This window comes from Antechinus flavipes, chromosome 3 (assembly GCF_016432865.1).
Source record: "Antechinus flavipes isolate AdamAnt ecotype Samford, QLD, Australia chromosome 3, AdamAnt_v2, whole genome shotgun sequence".
Classification (NCBI taxonomy): domain Eukaryota; kingdom Metazoa; phylum Chordata; class Mammalia; order Dasyuromorphia; family Dasyuridae; genus Antechinus; species Antechinus flavipes.
The window spans coordinates 591,884,091-591,899,840 of record NC_067400.1 but is presented as its reverse complement, the minus strand read 5'-3'; the positions used below and the strand labels follow the sequence as shown (position 1 = coordinate 591,899,840).

At 37.7% G+C, this 15,750-nt stretch overlaps 1 protein-coding gene across 1 annotated transcript in view; it reads left to right on the top strand.

Annotated features, from left to right (window-relative positions):
- Positions 1-15,750, top strand: part of KAZN (kazrin, periplakin interacting protein) — a 1,462,370-nt gene that overhangs the window by 383,930 nt on the left and 1,062,690 nt on the right. The gene's annotated exons all lie outside the window — the stretch shown is intronic.

Here is a 15,750-nt window from a genome sequence, read left to right as displayed (position 1 = left end):
CCAGATCTCAGATTATGATCCCATGATTTTTCTCTTCTAATGTAGTGACTTCTGCAGTTGTACTGTCACCAAGTATTTTGAAAGGCTGTCCAGGAGAAGGAATTAGACTTGCTTTACTTAGCCTGGGGGGAGTAGAGGGAAAGGGGAAAACTAGGAGCAATGAGTGGAAGCTGAGAAGAGGCAGATTTTGGCTTAATATAAAGGACAGAAAGCTCTGTCCAAAAGGAGAATGGGGGGCCTCTTGGAAGGGAATTTGTTCTTCTTCACTTGAATAAAGGCTAAATGAAACTTCATTAGGGATTCTCAAGGTGGGATGGGTTGGACTCAATAGCCCCTGAGGGGTGAAGGGATCAACATTAACCAACATGGACCTGGAAAGAAATGATTTTACTTTGATAATGGGTTGATGGAATGATGCACTGGTTGGTATGGATGGACTATAACTCATTACAAAAAGGAAATTGTGAAGATGAACAAAACAAATAAATGTCATCAAAGAAAAAGATGAGAAAAAAGAGTCAGGGTGTTTCAAAGGAGAGTGGATTCCCTGTGGAGGCTAGAAGTTGTAGGTGTTATATCATGTATTGGATGGTTTTGTTAATTGTTGAGATTCTTTTTTCCTCTCTTTTTTTTGTGGAGTAGAGTTAATGATATAGTTCATAGAGTGTTAGATTTGTAATGTTTGTTTGTAGTGTTGTAGTGTAATTTGTTCCTTTTTGGTCATTTTTAGTCCCCAGCTTTCTTTGATGTCATTTGGATTTTTCTTGGCAGAGATAGTTGAGTGATTTGCCATTTCCTTTTCTAGCTCATTTTACAGATGAGGAAACTGAAGCCAACAGGTTAATGTGACTTGTCAAGGGTCACACAGCTACTAAGTGTCTGAGGCTGGATTTGAACTTATGAAGATGAGTCTTCCTGACTCCAGGTTGGGTGCTCTATCCACTCTATCCGCCACCTACCTGCCCCACCTGAGTTTAGATCCTAACACAGAGACTTCCTGGCTGTGGGAGCCTAGGTAACTCATGTATTTAATTTCTTCTTTTGTAAAGTGACAATAACAATAGTACCTACTTCAGAGTTGTGAGAATCAGTGAGATAATAAAATGTACTTGAAATACTATATATAAGTTAACTATTAGAAGAGAGGGTCCTATGGGAGCATGGGAGATTATCAAGAAGTGATTGTGGAGGCAGCCAGATGGAGCAGTGGATAGAGCACCAGCACTGAAATAAGGAGGACCTGAGTTCAAATTTGATCTCAGGCACTTAACACTTCCTAGCTGTGTGACTCTAGGCAAGTCACTTAACCCCAATTATCTCAGCAAAAGAGAAAAAAGAAAAAAGTGATTGTGATATAAACAAAGTGAATTAATAAAACTTCCAAAATTAAAATATAATCGTTTCTGAAGCGAATTCCTTCCATGACTTATTTGTCCATCTTGAGCTCCCTGCCAACACTCTCTCCTTAAAAATTAATTAGCAAGCCTCTTAATTTTTAGCCATTTGTTTCTAAAAATGTTATGTTTGCAATCTAGGCTCATGGATGGTGGAATCTCCCACCTCCTGCAGAAGTGGACACAGGAAAAGCAGATGCGGGTTTGAATAATCCTGTACGCATCAGCTTTGGCCCTCCTCCAGCATCTTGACAGCAGATTCTTTCCTATGTGCAACCTTACACCCTGAGAGAAGTAGGCATTTCACAGCTGCTTAATTCTGCCCAGGCTTTGCTCCTTTCCAAATAAAGATGGACAGTCACGCCCACCAGGAAAATGGCTTCGGTGCTTATGTATTTGAAGGGCCAGTCACAACACAACAGCCAAGATTCCAATAAGCTATAAAGATAAGTACTCTTGTCAGCAAGGAATTATTTACACCGATAAAACTGAAGAAGGATATAATCCTTTATTTACTATCAGATACAGTCCCCTGAAAAAGCCAATCTGAGCAAGGGAAAATAGCTTCAAGGAATGAGGGTCATTGGCTCGGCGAGAACAGAGTCTGGACTAAATTAGGGGAACCAGAGATTTTTCTCAAGGTCCGAATCTGAAGGTTTGTAAGGAAAGATGAACGATCACACCCGCCAGGAAAATAGCACTGGTGGTTTATGTTGGAAAGACCAGTCATAATACAATCAAGATTCCAATGAACTGATAGTACTTCTGACTCTTGGAAGGGTTTCCTCTCCAATCCTCCTTTGGTTCCCACCTCTGTCTATCCCATGGGCAATTAGGATTTGTTTGTTTGTTTGTAGGTGTTTTTCTGATAAAGAAATATGAAAAAAAATATCTTCTAGTATTAAAGCCAAGAAGACAGGGGTTCAAATATCTGCTTTGGACACTCACTGATAAGGCGATCCTGGGAAAATTATTTTACCACAAGTTGTGTAAAAATATCTTGGGCAAAACGGAGTCCAGGTTAATAGGATGAACTACACCCAGAGGAGGTACTGAATTAGTTCTTTTCCTTTTTTGAGGACAGGGAGGGAATCAGGATTAAGTGACTTGCCTAGGATCACATAGCTAATAAGTGTCTGAGGTCATATTTCATGTCTCGGGCAGCTCTTAGAGAAGGAACATGGTGCCCTGAAGATGATGGGGTTTGGATTCAGAAAACCCAAATGGAACTAAATTGTCCCATTTGTGAAATAGAGAGGAAAGGCAGTGTGATATGGGAAGAAAGGAAGCAAAGAAGGGAGGGAAAAAAGAAAGAAGGAAACAAGCATTTATTAAATACCTACTGTGTTCTATCCACCGTGTTGAGCTTTTTACAAATATCATCTCATTTCATTCTCCTGTGAGGTAGACAGGAAGGTGCCCTTAGAGTCCCGGGAATTTATGTTTATGTTCTTCCTCTGACATGCATTGCTTAGACCAGCTGGTCATTTAATCTGAGCTCCTCCACGCTATGCTCTAAAATAATAACTTAAAGAGAAGGTGTCAACCTGTACCGGTAGAAGCAGCTTCCTCAACCAAAAGTTCCCTATGCTAATTAAATGATAGGTCCCTATCCCTATTTATTCAACATTGATTAAATGCCTACTTTATGCAAAGCACCATTTTGGGACACTGGGGGAGACAGTTTAGATTAAATACTATGATCTCTGACTCAAGGAACTTACAGTCTAGGAAGAAGAGAAGATCCAATGCAGCAATTCTGCACAGTATTACATTATTAAGCAAAATACACGATGAGGTTCAGGTGGGGAGCATCATTAATAATGTAGAGAAATCAAGAAATGCTCCTGTCAATTTAGAGTAAGGTGCCCTGTCCATATAGCTAAAGGTACACTCCATTAATATCAACGAAATTAAGTCATCTGAGGAATACAGTTACAGCATGCTTGTGACCGAGAAGAACCCAGATGCTATTTAAAAGCAAAAGAACTTGGACAGATAGGTAGTATGTTTGATAGAACGCTGGCCCTAGAGTCAGGAGGACCTGGATTCAAATATGACCTCAGACATTTATTAGCTGTGTGATCCTAGGCAAGTCACTTGATCCCGATTCCCTCCTTTCCCTCAAAAAAGGAAAAGAACTAATTCAATACGTTCTCTGGATGTGGTTCATCATATTAGCCTGGACTCCTTTTTGCCCAAGATATACTCCTGGTATATAGATAGATAAAATAGACATACAAATCAAACATTTACTGAAAATAAGCCATAATTTTGTGACTCCCACATTTAACTCCTGCTTTTGGGAATTAATTTTGTGACTCCCACTTTCAGTTGTGTGACCCACAAACCCATAGTTCAAGAAGCTTTGCCATATACAAAGGTGAGCTCCTAATAAGTATATGACTTTCACTGGAAGAGATTGACAATAAGTGAGAGATTGGGTATGATCCATAGGGAAACCTGCTGGAGATATTGGAATGAAATGAACTCACTTGTGCATGTAGAAGTGTTTGCCTTGGCAAGTAGACCAGAGATAACAGGATAAGACATGTATCTTACTAATGTGAGATGGAGGAGAGAAGAAAAGTGGGAGCTCCTGGCAAATGGCTTCATTTTTTTTTCCAGTAAAATATGAGGCTCCAGGTTCTCAGCTGAGAGTATGGGAGTCATGTGAGGTTTGATAAAGGATAAAAAGCTGCAGAAGAATGGCTATGAGAATGGAATAATCAATTGATGAAGTGTAAAAGGGTTGCCTTGCAGCAGTGAGTGCCCAGCTAAAATTATGTAGCACACATTTATGGTAAACTCAGTCAACAGTTTCATGATTTCTACCTTCATTTAGCAACATGCAATTTTGAATTTTTCTTGTTTTATGTGTTGCTATGGCAAAGTAAATAAGCTACTACTGAGCCTTTTTGTATTTTTTTAGGTTAGCCCTCAGAAAATGGAACCTGTCTGTAACTATTACCTCTACAGACATAGGTGACATAGAATGCAAGACCTGGATATCAGAAAGATCTTTGTTATTATTGCCTAGGACATTTGCTAAGGAGCTATGTGATGATGAGCAAATTATCCTATCTCAGTACCAGTTTCCTTCTTTATAAAATGGGCACAAAAGTGCCCACCTCAGGTTGTTTTGAGGCACATATGAGATACCTTATGGAAAATGCTTTGCAAAACATAAAGCACTGCATGCATGTTAGCTATGGTGATGATGATTGGACCATACTTTGTGTCTTTTCCAGCACGATAGAATCTGCTAGAGCTTATGCTCCATTAGCAGCGTCTTGGATTCCAGGGTCCCCATCACACCGAGATGAGATATTGGATTAGGGAGATATAGAGCCCTAAAAATGAATCAAAATAAATATGACTTGCCCAAAATATTTGTCTCCAGGGGAATGCTGGAACTAGCTCCAACAGTTCTGATTGTTAAATTTTCAGTATGAGCATGTGCACACTTGTAAATGGGCAAAGGCTATAGATTACAGCCTCCTCTGTTGTGTTCTTGATTGGCTAAACTTAAGAAAGTGATGGAGAAAATGCTAATAGGACAAAATAAACATACAAGTGTTTCATTGATATGCCTTTTCTCAGAGAGTTGATTGTTAAACGTTTGCCAGCATCTTGCTGTCTCAGATATGTGAAACAATTTAGAACAGTAGAAACATAAACGGAGATTTAACTCCCTAAGTTAGCTTTGACTTACTGACTATATCTTGTATTTACAGTTGCTTGCATATTTTCTCTCACATTAGACTCTAAGCTTCTTGAGGGTAGAAAATTTACTTTTCTTTTTTTTTTTTAATGTCCCCAGACTTTGACACAATGTTTGGCACATAGTAAATGCTTGTGGTTCGTGAGAAGGTCTGGAATGCTCTTCTTTTTTCCCTTTGGCTTTTAAAATCCTTGGCTTTTTTTCAAAAATCACTTCATTAATTCAAAGGATTCTTTAAGTGCCTATGGATTATGTTTCAGGTACTGTGCTAACTAAAAGCTGAGGATATAATGTTCAAAGTGAAATTCCGTGCCCTAAGGGAGTTTAATGGATTCAAGTGGAATCAGTCTCACTACCCTACCCACATACGTATATAATATTTGTGTATAACTATATTATACATATGTGTGTATATACAAATACAGAAATACAACATACATTTTCTATGTATATATACATGTACACATAACATATTTACACAATACATTCACATACATGTACATATATAATATGTGTTTTATATGTACACAGTTATACATAATGTATTGTAGTTATACATACATTTAATGGTTTATATAATATATATTATATGTATACATTACATATATATTGGAGATATACATGTATTTAATGTTATATATAAGATATACATTATATGGATACATTATATACATATTATAACTATACATGCATTTAATGTTTTATATATAAGATATACATTATGTGTACACATATATGCTATATGTATACATATATGAACACATAAAATACATGCATGATAGATACATTATGTCTATAGATGTACATATACACACATATGACATGAATATCATACACATACATATACATATTGTACACACGACTGTGTGGAAGGTGGATTGGAATGAGGAGAGAGTTGAGGCAGGAAGATCAAACAGGCTCTAATATAGCAATATACATTATTATACAATATGAGAGCCGCTAGGTGGCTCAGTGAATAGAATACCAGATCTAGAGTCAGGAAGATCTGAGTTAAAATCTGACCTCAGGTACTTGCTGAGGGATTCTGGGCAATTCATTTAACACTGTTTGCCTCAGTTTCCTTGTATGTTAAATGAGATGAAGAAGGAAATGGAAACTCTAGAGTCATTGCCAAGAAAACCCCAAATGGGATCATGAGAGTCTGGCGTGACTGAAATGAATGAATGACAACATAATAGTATAGATATATGATATATACATTATTGTTTGATATATATATATATATATACACACACATATATGTGTGTGTGTATTTATACAAACATACATGGATAGATAGATAGATGACAGATAAGTGGAAAGCAGATATATACAAATCAAGTAAGAAAGTGTTGGGAAAGAAGTCCCTACTATTTAGGAGTTTGAGCGAAAAGCAGGGAAAAAAAAGCTTCTGTGATTAGTGATGTTTGGGGGAACTTTCCAGGTGTGAAGAACAATCAAAACAAAAGCATGTGAAGAAGCACTGGCAGGTCAATATTACTGGACTTTGGAAAATGTGGAGGGGAGGAATATGTAATAATTGGAAAGACAATTAAGACTCAACTTGTGGAGCTTTAAATGCCCAAAACAGAAGAGTTTCTATATTTGATCTAGAGTCCATAGGAAGTCATGGGAGTTTGCTGGACTGAGGGATGTGGTTAGACTTGCCCTTGAAGAAAACCATTTTTATGACTTTATGGAAGGTGGGTTGGAGTGGGGGAAAAGTCAAGACTGAAAAAAGATCAAATAAGGGTCTTATGTAATAGTTCAGGCAAAATGTTGGGGGTGACTGAGGGGAGAGAGCATTAAAAGAGATATAGGAAGGCATGCGTAGGACACTGAAGTGGTAAACCTGGGTGACTTGAGGTATAATAGTCCCCTTGATAATAATGGAGAAGTTCAGAAGAAAAATTTATCTGAGGAGAGAGAAATAATGAATTCTTTTATAAATGGTGACCTTGAGATGCCTACTGGATATCCAGTTCAAAATATCTCCTCGGCAGCCTGTATTGGGTGACAAGAGGTGAGATCATAGTCAGATGATCCCTTTTTGCAGGTGAGGAAACCAAGGCACACAGAGGTTAATGGATATGTCCAGAGTCATGTGACTTATAAGTGTCTGAAGTAGGATTTGAACCCAAGTAACTCAAGTCTTCTTGACTGCAAGCCCAATGGCCTGTCCACCATATTCTCTGAGAGTAAGCTTCCCGAGGGCAGGGACTTTCTACCTGCTTTATTTTCTTTTTCCTTCTATCTCTGCATCCCTAACCCCTAGCACAGTGCTTTATGAGTACATCCTTAGTAAATGTCTTCTGCCTTTGCATTTTGAAGCCCAACTTCTAATTGGAACATTGGGTCCTGAAGCTGTATGATTCCATACCTCTCCTCATGATATAAAATGTCTCCAGCCTATTCACTTCATCTGTCCAGATCTGCAGAAGGCTCAGCTAACTGTACCCGGCTCCCAACCTTGGAACCTATGATCAATTATTACTGAGAGAAAAAATAAACTGAGACTCAGAGGTGTAGTGATTCCTGATTTTTGCTCACTTCTAACAGAAAACCAAGATTCGTCCTTCTCCGTGCTCTAGTTCAGTAAATCATCCTTCCACTCATCTTGCATTTCTGAGCAGCAGATTCTCATTAGTAGCTCTTTGGGGCTTCTGCTTTCTTATCACCCATAAGGTAACATTCAATGAGCTGAATGAGGGCAGGCAAAGAAATTCTAATGGGTCTTAAAAATGCTAATTGTCACCCAAGAAAACCTATGACTTATTGTATTGGTCTTGGAAGCAGAAAGATATGTATTCAGATCCCACCTTTGACATTACCCTAAGCAAGTCACTTAGTTGATCAGGGCCTCAATTTCCCCATCTATAAAATGGGTATTTTAATAGCACCAGTGTCAAAGGGAGTTTAAATAATGTTGCAAACCTTTAAGAATTTTATTTTATTTTATTTTTAAATTTTTATTATTTTTATTTTAAATTGGGGTGACATAGACTGTTTTTTTCTTTTCTAAGTCTTTATATTCCCTAATTAAAAAAAAAACTTAAACAGTGCTATAAGTCCTTTATCATATTATTTCATTGATTTTTTACAAATCAGCAAGGCAGATGCTACACTGTCCTCATTTTATGGATGAGCAAACTGAGACTCAGAGGTGTAGTGCTGTGCTCAATGTTGTACAACTGGTACATGTCTGAAATAGGATTTGAACTCAAGTCCCCTCCACTCTAATGCTCCTCAAGGCAAAACTGGGAAAGGCAATGACTTAGAGAAGGGTTGTAGGTAAACATCCCAGGGTAGGATGGAGAGCTGAGTGGTACTGTCGGCAGAATGCCAGGCCTGAAGTCAGGAAGAGTCAGACACTAGCTGTGTGATTTTGGGGGAAAATAGCTACATCATGTTCACCTCAGTTTCCCCATTTGTAAAATGAGCTGAAGAAGGAAATAGCAAATGACTCCAGTATACTTGCCAAGAAAATCTCAAACAGATGAAGGACAATAAAGAGAGAATGCAGAAGGACTCAAGGGTTGAGGAGAATAGTCCTAGGCCAGCCAAGGGAAGTCCGGCCGAGTCATTAAGCTTTTGCTTACCTAATGTGAACTGTTTCTGAATCATATCAAACTCTGATAGATTTTTCTGCTTTTTTTTTTTTTCTGGGTGTTTATTGATACTAAGGGAGAACTCAGCCATTGGTCTGGAAAGTGCTTTTCTCAACATCCCACCATTAAGATGGTAAATCTTCAGTCACTTTGGGATTGATAGACCCTTGGCCCTGTGTCCAACCTATTGGAGTCAAAGTCCATGTTCCTATTATTGCCTTTATCCAAATTCAAAGGAAAATTTGTGTTTTCTGCCCTAGCAATTCTCCAAGCTGGCTGATTTTATCATAATTTCTTTTTATATGAGGCAATTTTGTTATAATTTATTATCTTCTAATCTTCATTAAGATGAAATGGACTTGACCTCATTCCCACCGTCCGGCCCTTCCAGAAACATTGCAGCGTTTGTATGAGTATGTAGGGTTAGTCCCGAGCTGGCAAAGGGAAGTCTGGACAGATTAATGAAGTGATTCCAGGAAAGAAATATCTCTATTGACTACTGGGGGACTCAGAAATGGTGTCATAGAATAGAGCCAATGAGCTGAGAATTGAAGGAAGCTGAGGGATATAGATGCAAGGATGGAGTTCCCTCCAGATTTAGAGAGCTGCCTGGGTGAAGAATGCATGTCACACAGCACACAAATACCGCATATTATGCATCTCTAAGAACATATGTTGCAATATACACATATTATACTTTGGCTACATATAGGAACACAACACTTCAGCACACGTGTCACATGCACACAGATTGTGCCCTCACATGTTTGCAACATGTATGCATGCATTTACACAGCAGTACCACATATACACATACACGCACATATTCAGTGCTGAAATTTTAAATTTTCTCTCTTGCCCTTCACAATAACCCACAAATATGTTCCCAATATTCATCCCCTCTCACCTACACAAATATAATATTCTTTTGTCCTGTCTACCTGCCTTCAACCTTTCCCTACTCCGATCTCTTCACCACACAGCTGTCAAACAGATTTTCCCAGATCTGACCATGTCCTGATCTTACTCAGTAAATCTCCATGACTTCCTATTACCTCTTAGATACAATATAAACTCCCCTCATTAGCTCTTAAAGCCTTATGGAACTTGGTCCAGTCATTCTTTCTTGCTTCCTTGGATGTTGCTGTCTCCTCCATACTCTGAGGTTCAGTCACTCTGGCCTTCTCTCTGCACCTCATATTTGATATTTCATCTCCTGTCCGCATCTTTGTGCTAATTCTTTCATACCTGAAATGGATTTCTGCTTTAAACTATCCCCACATCCCTTCACAGAATCTTTTACTTCCTTCACAACTTAGCAGAAAGTCTACTTTCTGGATTCCCTCACATAACAGTTAGTGCCTTTTTTCTTTAATTACCTTATATCTAATTCCATTTGATTTATTTTGCATTTTTAGGTATGTAATTAATTCTGTAATTAGTTGTATGTAACTAATAGCCATCATTTTTATAGCAGTTTAAGGTTCACAAAGTGGTTTACAAATATTATCTCATCTTTTGCTCACAATCATCCTGGGAAATAGGTATTATTTATTCCCTTCTTACAGATGGATAAACTGAGGTTTAGAGAGGTTAAGGCTTTGAGGTTATTTGCTTGGAGGCAAATTTGAACGTCAATCTTCATGACTCTGGGCTCAGCAATCTATCCCCTGATCGCATGTAAACTCATTCCTTAAAAGCAAGCACTATTTATTTTTTATATTACTGGCACTTATGTAGTTCCTGGTTTATAATAGATGCTTAATAGATGCTTAAGACTTGGAGGCAAGAGTTAAATTTGACCTCAGAACATTAGTGATGGGTCAGAGTAGCAATTCCTAGTTTAAAATGCAAGACCCAAGTGACAAATTGATAGGGACTTTCTCTTTGTTAAAAGGTACTTTTATTTAAGAGAAGAGGTAACAGACAAAATGAAGAGTTAAAATAGACACTAGGGGTGATAATTATGAAATAGATTTGGGAGAGCAATAGAGTCAGCAATGAAAGGGGTTTGGAAGAAATCATTAAAGGAATATGTCATGATGTATGAGTATACCACTGGCTAGCAGTGTCTGCTACTCTGACCCATTGTCATTTCATGACAAGAGAATAAGCTGATTGCAGAATTCACATCATTAGCTGTGTGACCCTAGACAAGTCACTTCATCCTGTTTGCCTCAGTTTCCTCATCTGTAAAATGAATTGGAGCAGCCTTGTTGAAGCGCTGGTCTTATCTTTAGATACCAAGAACTATTAATTTTCATTAATAGCTAGGGGGAAGACACAGCATTTTATCATCAGCACTATATCTGTAGAAAGATTTTTATTCCTTCATTCAGTTTTCATTTATTAAATTATTTATTTTTTAAAGAAATGCATGAATTATTTAGGCTCCCTTTATTTAATGAGACTGGATTTAAAGAGGAACTGAAAACTTGCGAGCATTTGAATGCAGAATTCATTGTAGAATTTTAGATACAAAAAAAAGCTGTTTAAAATCCAGAAATAAATGTGCCTGTTAATTCATACCCACAGATCATTTGAATGACAAAACCATGAAATTTGTAACATTTCCAAGTCATGGATTGGGGGGAATGTGTATTATTCCACGTTAATCTGTAATACCTTTCTGAAAAAATGTACAAAAGCCAATCTAAATGACAGCTGGACTTGCCTCCCTCAAATGAGTGTTTTGGGCCTTGTTATTATTATTTCATGTTTTGCATGGTCTGATGAAAGGAAATGGGGCCATTACTTGGTATGCTGTCCCTGTCCTGCCCCTTTCCTGGAAACATTATGGAATTTTATGTGAATATTCTATTTTTGCTAATGAAACGAAAATGCAGAAATTTATTATTTATTCTTCACGTCGGCACATGAATGTGCCATTTTTGCCAGTAGTCCCTAAATAAATACTTTCTAATGGATGGTGGGATTCAAATGGTCTCCTTTATATAAATAAGCCTGGCATGGAAATGCTTGTTCTCTGCTGACATAAACCAAAAGAAATAAATTTGATTTCTATTTTTGTTAAAAAAAATATATATATATATATATCCCACCAAAGAACTGTTTTAAAAGAGTTAACTTCTTATAGGTAAGAAAGTTTATTTACTTGCGTGATGTTTAAAAACATTCAAGAGACAGTTTCTGGTAATTTAATGATTTTATTAAAGCCAATAGCTTATTAGTAAAAGGGTGGTTATCTGGCTGTTCTCTTAGATGAAAGACAAACAGGGCAGCTGACTCACAGTTTGTATACCCTTCCAATGAGGTGCCAACGTCACCTATCCTCATGTCACCCCTGGACAGAGAAAATATCTCTATATTAGAGACAGCGGATCTGTCTCCACCCAAGATTAAATAGAACAAAATGGGCTTCCCACTTTAGATTAAATTTCTAGCCAAATTGGGTGGGGTCAAACCAAGATGAATTATTACAATCACACCATCAATAATGTCCTTCAGATTAAGAGACTTTAGAAGAATAGGAGAGCTGTGAATCTTCACCCCCCAAATTATTGGTTATTAATGATCATTTCTCACCCTTGATAATCTATCACATCTGCTTTATTTCCTTCCTCTGATTGGTGGGTTCCTTCAGGAATCTCCATTTAAAGGAAAGCGCTCAGGTCAGCCATATTCACTCCTTCATTCCTCTCAAAATTCCAGTCCTGACTTTTTGGACATCTTTCTTTGCTCAAGACTAGCTTCTCCCATAGTCCTTTGCTTTTGAATTTTTCATATGTTATCGTTCAGTCATGCTTGAGTTTTCGTGACCCCGTTCGGAGTTTTCTTGGTAAAGATTCCAGAGTGGTTTGCCATTGCCTTCTTCAACAGATGAGGAAACTGAGGAAAACATGGTTAAGTGATTTTCTCAGTGTCCCACAACTACTAAGTGTCTGAGGTCAGATTTGAACTCAGGGCTTTCTGTCTCCAGGCTGGGCACTCTATCCATGGGGTTATCTAGCTGTTCTGTCATATCTTCTCTTCCCCACTGAAGCATTACATTCATTGAGGGCAGGAACCATCATTGTTTTTGCTTATATTGCTATTATATTTAGTACAGTGCCTGGCACATAATAAAAACTTAATAAATACTTGTTGCTAATGATGCAATTTTAAAACAGGTTCTATGGCTATTTTATATTTAAAATGAGAGCGAAGGGCAAGCAGGTAATGGCATAATAAGCTGTCCTGATTTCTTGACTAGCCCGTAGGTCCTTTGTGACCTTGTCTACCTCCTTAGCTTTCTATCTGTCCAGCTCCTTAAGGGAGGATGTCAAAACCCCAGGCAGGTATAGAACATCATGCTCATTTATGGGTATTTATGTGAGGTCTTATGGTTTGTAAAGCACATCCTTTCCAGGAGCAAGAAATACACCCTCTAGTACTGAGCTCTCTGTCTTCCTCTCCATCCTGACCTTCATTCTCATATTCATGCTAATTATATGAGACTGATCCTGACCCTTGGAAGAATTCTTTTTCCATCTTGAAATTACTTTGCATTGACTTAATTAATCGTATTTTACATTTTTCAATTACATGGAGAGATAGTTTTCAATATTAATTTTTGTAAGATTTTGAGTTTAAAAATTTTTCTCCTTTCCCCCTCTTTTGCATTGATTTAATCTGTGTACAGTGTCTTCCCTCAGGAGAGTATAAATTTCTTAATGGTAGAAAATGTTTTTTGTTCTTGTCAAGAGTCTAGAATCATGCCTTGCACATATAACCTACGGTCTTCCTTTCCCTATCTTCACTTTTTACCCCTTTAAGCTCTAGGCTAACACTGACTCAGTCTAATCATGGGAGCTGACCCTGAAAGAGCAGTATCTTTTTGGCTCATTATGCTCTTACCTGGAGTTTATACCGGGAAATCTCCCAGCATAACTGATGTGGAGCTTGTGTCTAGATGTCCACAAAGGTGAACAAGAGGATCCCCAATTCCCATTCAAACATTCAGAATAACATTCTTATTGGTAGTGGGTTACTTTTATTTCACCCCTAGAAAATACAGAAGGTTCATAGGACTCATGAGACTCTCAAAACTGAAAGAAGAGCTCACAGTTACCTAAAAGCCATTATTGCCATTTTTGGTGGCTCTCATTTTTACTTCAGCACCTTGGATTCCTTCTAATTCAATGTCATCCTGTAGTTAAGAAAGAACTATACTTGGGGTCACCAGTGAGCAAATACTTGATATTGTGGTGAACCTCTAACTCTCCCTCAGTTTCCTATTCGGTCTCTTCCAATCAATTAATCAGTCAGCATTTATTAAGTATCTGCTATATACCAGGCCCTATGTTGAGTGTTGGGGACACAAAGAAAAAGTCAGGTTCTGCCTTCGAGGACCTCACAGTCTAATGGAGGTTCTCAAACACAAATGTATGGTGGGAAGCCATTCTAGACCATTCATGGGTATTGAACTTGAGTAGAATATCTATAATCAGGTACTCTGCTTCTTTTCCTGTCATTCTTTTCTTAACTCTCTACTGTCTAGTTTCTGAACTCATCATTCAACTGAAAAGATTCTCTCCAAAGTAACTAACAGTCTCTTTTTAAATTTTTTATTTTATTTTATTTTTTATTATAGCTTTCTATTTATAAGATATATAATTTTTCAGCATTGACCATTGCAAAACCTTCTGTTCCAACTTTTTCCCTCCTTCCTCCCACCCCCTCCCCTAGATGGCAGATAGACCCATACATGTTAAATATGTTAAAGTATGTGACTAACAGTCTCTTAATTGTCAATTCCAATGGTCTTTTTGCAACCTTATCCTTGTTGAACTCTCTGTAGCTTTGGAGACCTTAATTACTCTTGATACTCTCTCTTTTCTAGGCTTTTGTGACACTGCCTTCCACTGGTTTTCCTCCTACTTACCTGATCATTTTTTTTTCAGTCTTTACTTAATCTTTCTTCAAGTCATATCCACTAACTCTGGGGATCCCCTAAGGATTTATTTTATCCCTGTTCTTTTCTCCCTCTGTACTATTATTATCAATTTTTGGTGATCTCATCAGCCTCCATGGATTTAATGATCACCTCTGGGTAGAGAACTCTCAGATCTTTTCATCCAGACCTAGCCTCTTTCCTGAGTTCCAGCCTTACATCACCCAATGGATAACTTGAATTGGTTGTCCAGTAGACATCTTAAATTCAGAGTCTCCAAAACTAAAGTCAATATTTCCCTCACCCTAGTGTTTCCCTTCTTCCTAACTTCTCTTTTATGTCAAGATTACCATCTTCCCAGTTACCTACAACTCTCAACAGAGGTGTCATTCTCAACTCCTTACTTTATTTTATGCTCTGTAACCAATCTGTTGTCAAGTCCTATTGTTTCTACTTCCACTTCTTCTTTTATATGTCTCTTTCTCTTTTGAAACTGCTACCCCATCTTGGGATGGTATCATCACCTTGACAGTCAAAATAGCCTTCTATTTGGTCTTTCCCCAAATCTTTTCCCATAAATCAATCCATCCTCTACTCAGCTACCACAGATATTCCCAAAGTATGGGTATGAGCATGTTATTGCCCTTACTCAATAAACTTCAGTGGCTCCCTATTACCTCTAAGATCTAATATAAAACCTCTTTGGCTTTTAAAATCCTCCATAATCTGCCCACTTTCTTCTACCTTTCCAGTTTTCTTGTATTTTACTTTTTTTTCACATATTCTGGGATCCAGAGACATTAACCTTCTTGTTGTTCTTTAAATAGAATAATCCATCTTTTGACCCCAACCTTAGCATTAGCCTTCCCCCATGATTGTATTGCCCACTTTCCTTCCAACTTTTGGTTTCCTGACTTCCTCCAAGACTCAAATCCTATCTTTTTTTCAACAGGTCTTTCCCTTCCCCCTACTAATACCATCTTTTAAAGACAATCTCTAATTTATCCTGTTTTTATCTTGTAACACGATTACTTTCTTGTTATTTCCCCTATTGGAATGTGAGCTTCTTGAGTGTTTGGGACTGTTTTTTAACAGTTTTTTTTTGGTATTCCTAGTCCCTTGAATGTAATT